Source organism: Haliotis rubra, unplaced genomic scaffold (assembly GCF_003918875.1).
Source record: "Haliotis rubra isolate DU_JTF1 unplaced genomic scaffold, ASM391887v1 Scf14, whole genome shotgun sequence".
In the NCBI taxonomy this organism is placed as follows: domain Eukaryota; kingdom Metazoa; phylum Mollusca; class Gastropoda; order Lepetellida; family Haliotidae; genus Haliotis; species Haliotis rubra.
Window position 1 is genome coordinate 4,480,578 of NW_025765336.1, and position 7,145 is coordinate 4,487,722.

A 7,145-nucleotide genomic window follows, 5' to 3' on the forward strand; every position below is an offset into this window, starting at 1 on the left:
ATTCTCCATTGATCAATATATTAAAGTGTGATGAGTAATAATATAAAGTGGCTTACCAATAAATTATGATCATGATAATAGTTCATGTTTGTTTATTGTTCATTAAGCAGCACCTAGCAACATTTCAACCATAGGACGACGGTTCGAGAGTAATCAGGCCTCGACCAGACGATCCAGTGATTGACACCAAGAGCATCCATCTGTCAAGTCCCTTGAAGGTCTGGATTAGAATGTGAATGTGTCTTCACAGCCATGCTTGTCCTAAGAGGTGACTAACCAGATGGGGCTCAGGGTCATGACAGTGAGTGAGTGAGTTCCTTCAGTTTTACTCCGCACTCAGCAATATTCCAGCTATGTGAATAATGGAGTCTGGACCAGGCAATCCAGTGATTGACATCATGAGCATAGATCAACGCCACTGGGATACGATGACATGCAACGAGCCAGGCCATCCGATCCCATCAGTAGGACAAGCATGGGTTGCTGGCCCCGGGATCATGAAAGTGTCTTAAGTCTGAACATTTTGCCCAACATTGCAAAGTCAATATCATTCTGTTCACACTCACTTCAGTTTCAAACAAGTGACAGGAATTCACAGTACATTTACCTCCCGTGGAATACCAGAAGCCTATGAATCACGGTCCACTCTGTGTAGCTAAAATATAATCTCTGACATTGTCTATAACATTCTTAAGTTCTTTAGTCAGATGATTAAATACAACAAAACAAGATGATAGTTTAATGGTTTTATTGTGTATCTTGTACTGCAAGAGGTAAATAAAATTGAAATAAAATGTGAGCATAACATCTTGTAACTAGATGTTACATGATATCCATGTAGATTTGTATCTCAAAAGATATAATGGTAAATACACTGTTATGATATCCATTTGAATATTCATGTATTCATGCAATAGATATAGCAGCATACCATCTTATGTAAATATCATCATCTTATTACATCATCATCATCAGATTACATCATCATCATCATCATATTACATCATCATCATCATCATCATCATATTACATCATCATCATCATCATCATCTTATTACATCAGCAGCAGCAGCAGCTGCAGCATCATGTTATTACATCATCATCATCTTATTACATCATCATCATCATCATCATCTTATTACCATGCCAAATGATCATTATCCTATCATTATAGGGCATGATCATTATGATCACCATCAACAAAGCTTCACCATTATTCTGCAGATATGTACAGCATCACACAGTCTGCACACTGTCAAGACAACATATCAAACAGCACCAGCTCTAGTGAGGAGTTGATTGATATTACCACACTGTCACAGGACAACTATAACTGTATATTTATCAGTATCATGCAGTCTTGCATATCATACCATCATCAATAAGATCATCACCATTGTAAACCAAGGTTAGCCATCTGAAACATCAGCAGTTGTAGCTGAAAGCACATTTCAGACAGTACAATCTTCAAAATAATAAGGGATTGCTTTAGCACAAACATACATATAGATATACATAAAAGTAACAATATATAACAGAAACAATATTTTGATAAAATTTATGTCATCACATTTTCCCAAAAAATCTTTGCACTGCTGATAAAACAGTGTAAAAAGCTGGAACAAATATTGTGCAAAATTCTTTCATCCATCCACAACATACCCAGTTGTAATGTTAAGCACATCAAGGCAGTACAAATCTCAATAGAGCGAAGCATTGCTCTGGCATAAATATATATACTCATGCCAATAATGGTTGTCACCCCCTCCCACCACACCTCACACCCCTCACCAATTAAAAAAATTGAATGGGGGTGACAACCATATTGGCATGAGTATATATAAATACCAATATATATCACAAACAAATAGCACACAATGTTTTGATTAAGTTTATGTTATCACATTGTTCAGAAAATTATTTTATTTACCAATAAAATACTGGAAACAAGCCATATGTGTAAAATATTTCACATTAGGGTGAAACAATCAAAGTTTGGGGGAAAATCCAATATGCATATTCTTAGATACCTGGATAAAGTTAGGACAGTGTGTCCATGTGTAATACTTACAATACAAAGTAATAAACAAATCTGATGTTGTTCACGACTCTCATACAAGGTGATACATGTATTGAAAAAACAGTTTCAAGAAATCTGTAGACAAAAAAAGAGAATGGGACTTACAAACCTGAATAAACCAGAATGACAAAACAAACAAAATATGTCAGAGTAACTGAACCTTGTCATCAGGTGTGACCTCTTCGTGACATGTGCGACCTCTCTGTGTGGCATGTGCGACCTCTGTGTGATCTCTGTGACATGTGCAACCTCTGTGTGATGTGTGACATATGTGACCTCAGTGTCACATGTGTGACATCTGATCAACATCAAGTTCAAACCAATGACCATTGATCATCGCTCAAGCAACTGTAGAAGGTTTGAGAAGAGGGCGGTTAGGATTGAAAGAAACCATTCACCATAGAGCCCCTTCCTACACCTACCTACAGATTTACACTGGCAACAGTCCATCCAAAGGAGGAACTTTAGGTCACTCATCGACCTCACATGTTAGAACATTCCTACCAATGACCATTCATCGTCACTCAAGCAAATCGTAGAAGGTTTGAGAAGAGTGGGGTTAGGTATGAAAAAACCCTTCCCCATTGAACCCTTCCTACACCTACCTACTGATTTACACTGGCAACATTTCATTCAACTTTGAGGTCTCTCATCGACATAACATGTTAGAACATTCCTACCAATGACCATTCATCGTCACTCAAGCAAATCGTAGAAGGTTTGAGAAGAGTGGGGTTAGGTATGAAAAAACCCTTCCCCATTGAACCCTTCCTACACCTACCTACTGATTTACACTGGCAACATTCCATTCAACTTTGAGGTCTCTCATCGACCTAACATGTTAGAACATTCCTACCAATGACCATTCATCCTCACTCAATCAAATTGCAGAAGGTTTGAGAAGAGTGGGGCTGAGGTATGAAAAAAACCTTCCCCATTAGAACCCTTCCTACACCTACCTACTGATTTACACTGGCACTTGGCACTGGATTTACATCCCAAGGAGGAACTTGAGGTCACAGACTTTTCAGGTTGATGGTCCTACTCTGACTGAAGGTACATTGCTTCCCACCACAGACATTTCAGGTTGTTGGCCCTACTCTAACTGGAGGTACATTGCTTCCCACCACAGACATTTCAGGTTGTTGACCCTAGTCTAACTGGAGGTGTAAATTGCTTCCCACCACAGATATTTCAGGTTGTTGACCATAGTCTAACTGGAGGTACATTGCTTCCCACCACAGACATTTCAGGTTGTTGACCCTAGTCTAACTGGAGGTACATTGCTTCCCACCACAGACATTTCAGGTTCTTGGCCCTACTCTAACTGGAGGTACATTGCTTCCCAACACAGACATTTCAGGTTGATGGCCCTACTCTAACTGGAGGTACATTGCTTCCCACCACAGACATTTCAGGTTGATGACCTTACTCTAACTGGAGGTACATTGCTTCCCACCACAGACATTTCAGGTTGTTGGCCCTACTCTAACTGGAGGTACATTGCTTCCCACCACAGACATTTCAGGTTGTTGACCCTACTCTAACTGGAGGTACATTGCTTCCCACCACAGACATTTCAGGTTGTTGACCCTACTCTAACTGGAGGTACATTGCTTCCCACCACAGACATTTCAGGTTGTTGACCCTACTCTGACTGGAGGTACATTGCTTCCCACCACAGACATTTCAGGTTGTTGACCCTACTCTAACTGGAGGTACATTGCTTCCCACCACAGACATTTCAGGTTGTTGACCCTACTCTAACTGGAGGTACATTGCTTCCCACCACAGACATTTCAGGTTGTTGGCCCTACTCTAACTGGAGGTACATTGCTTCCCACCACAGACATTTCAAGTTGTTGGCCTTAATCTGAGTGGAGGTACATTGCTTCCCACCACAGACATTTCAGGTTCTTGGCCCTACTCTAACTGGTGGTACATTGCTTCCCACCACAGACATTTCAAATTGTTGGCCTTAATCTGACTGGAGGTACATTGCTTCCCACCACAGACATTTCAGGTTGTTGACCCTACTCTGACTGGAGGTACATTGCTTCCCACCACAGACATTTCAGGTTGTTGACCCTACTCTGACTTGAGGTACATTGCTTCCCACCACAGACATTTCAGGTTGTTGGCCCTACTCTAACTGGAGGTACATTGCTTCCCACCACAGACATTTCAGGTTGTTGACCCTAGTCTAACTGGAGGTACATTGCTTCCCACCACAGACATTTCAGGTTGTTGACCCTACTCTAACTGGAGGTACATTGCTTCCCACCACAGACATTTCAGGTTCTTGGCCCTACTCTAACTGGTGGTACATTGCTTCCCACCACAGACATTTCAGGTTGTTGGCCCTACTCTGACTGGAGGTACATTGCTTCCCACCACAGACATTTCAGGTTGTTGGCCCTACTCTAACTGGAGGTACATTGCTTCCCACCACAGACATTTCAGGTTGTTGGCCCTACTCTAACTGGAGGTACATTGCTTCCCACCACAGACATTTCAGGTTGTTGACCCTACTCTAACTGGAGGTACATTGCTTCCCACCACAGACATTTCAGGTTGTTGACCCTACTCTAACTGGAGGTACATTGCTTCCCACCACAGACATTTCAGGTTGTTGGCCCTACTCTAACTGGAGGTACATTGCTTCCCACCACAGACATTTCAGGTTGATGACCCTACTCTAACTGGAGGTACATTGCTTCCCACCACAGACATTTCAGGTTCTTGGCCCTACTCTAACTGGAGGTACATTGCTTCCCACCACAGACATTTCAGGTTGTTGGCCCTACTCTGACTGGAGGTACATTGCTTCCCACCACAGACATTTCAGGTTCTTCACCCTACTCTAACTGGAGGTACATTGCTTCCCACCACAGACATTTCAGGTTGTTGGCCCTACTCTAACTGGAGGTACATTGTTTCCCACCACAGACATTTCAGGTTGTTGGCCCTACTCTAACTGGAGGTACATTGCTTCCCACCACAGACATTTCAGGTTGTTGACCCTGCTCTAACTGGAGGTACATTGCTTCCCACCACAGACATTTCAGGTTGTTGGCCCTACTCTAACTGGAGGTACATTGCTTCCCACCACAGACATTTCAGGTTGTTGACCCTACTCTAACTGGAGGTACATTGCTTCCCACCACAGACATTTCAGGTTGTTGGCCCTACTCTAACTGGAGGTACATTGTTTCCCACCACAGACATTTCAGGTTGTTGGCCCTACTCTAACTGGAGGTACATTGCTTCCCACCACAGACATTTCAGGTTGTTGGCCCTACTCTAACTGGAGGTGCATTGCTTCCCACCACAGACATTTCAGGTTGTTAGCACTACTCTAACTGGAGGTACATTGCTTCCCACCACAGACATTTCAGGTTGTTCCCACCACAGCCCTACTCTAACTGGAGGTACATTGCTTCCCACCACAGACATTTCAGGTTGTTGACCCTACTCTAACTGGAGGTACATTGCTTCCCACCACAGACATTTCAGGTTGTTGGCCCTACTCTAACTGGAGGTACATTGCTTCCCACCACAGACATTTCAGGTTGTTGGCCCTACTCTAACTGGAGGTACATTGCTTCCCACCACAGACATTTCAGGTTGTTGGCCCTACTCTAACTGGAGGTGCATTGCTTCCCACCACAGACATTTCAGGTTCTTGGCCCTACTCTAACTGGAGGTACATTGCTTCCCACCACAGACATTTCAGGTTGTTGACCCTACTCTTAACTGGAGGTACATTGCTTCCCACCACAGACATTTCAGGTTCATGGCCCTACTCTAACTGGAGGTACATTGCTTCCCACCACAGACATTTCAGGTTGTTGACCCTAGTCTATCTGGAGGCACATTGCTTCCCACCACAGACATTTCAGGTTCTTGGCCCTACTCTAACTGGAGGTACATTGCTTCCCACCAGACATTTCAGGTTGATGGCCCTACTAGGACTTGGGGTACATGGCTTCCTACCATACATTTCAGGTTGTTGGCCCTACTCTAACTGGAGGTTCATTGCTTCCCACCACAGACATTTCAGGTTCTTGGCCCTACACTAACTGGAGGTACATTGCTTCCCACCACAGACATTTCAGGTTGATGGCCCCACTCTAGCTGGGGGCATAGTGCTTCTCAGCACAGTCATTTCAGGTTGTGGGTCTTAATCTGACTGGAGGTACATTGATTACACAGACATTTTGAGGACAAGTCTCCCTTTTACTTGCACTGTCCCATGCCTCTTTTGTACTTAATAACAACTACCGTACTGTATCGTCCCATCTTTGACCTGGATTTGAGTGAACATTTCTTCAATCATCTACAGCTTCTTACATGATAGTGACTTTGTGAACAACATCAGAAATAATGACAATTACTTTGAAATTAATTCCTCTCTGATGCTTTAAGGTTCAAAATGTGGTCAATAATAATATATCAAATACATCTAGTATATGCATCATTTGATCAAAATAGAATGATAAAGAAGACTGAGATGACTGTACCTTGTTATCACAATCAATGTGCATATTGCCAGGGTTCAACTTGAGGTCATTGAAAAATATATATAAAATAAAATTGTCATATGTAACTTTGAAATTCAAACTTTATGAATTATATCAACCATATACACATGTAGTCAGCAAAACATATTGATAAAAAAGATTCACTCCGGTCATTCATTATGACTTAACCTTGTTAATCACACAATCAATTTGCATCATAAAAATTATTGCCTATTCTGATCCAAACCATTCCACCAATAAATCACATCAAAAATCAAATATACCCATATCATTAAATACTATCAAAGAAATATCACTGATGAAATAGCATTGTTCCAATAAGAACAGTAAACAATATATCCATGTCAAAACAAATCAACAAATATAAAAACATACGCAGTTCCAAATCGTTGTCGTGTTCATAGCCAGGTCGTTAGGGAAATCCATCAGTAAACATATCTAAGATTTCTTACTTTCCATCAGTACCCTTCTTGGAGGATTTCTTCTTCAAGAAGGAGTGTTTGCCTGTCAACTTAGTTGTG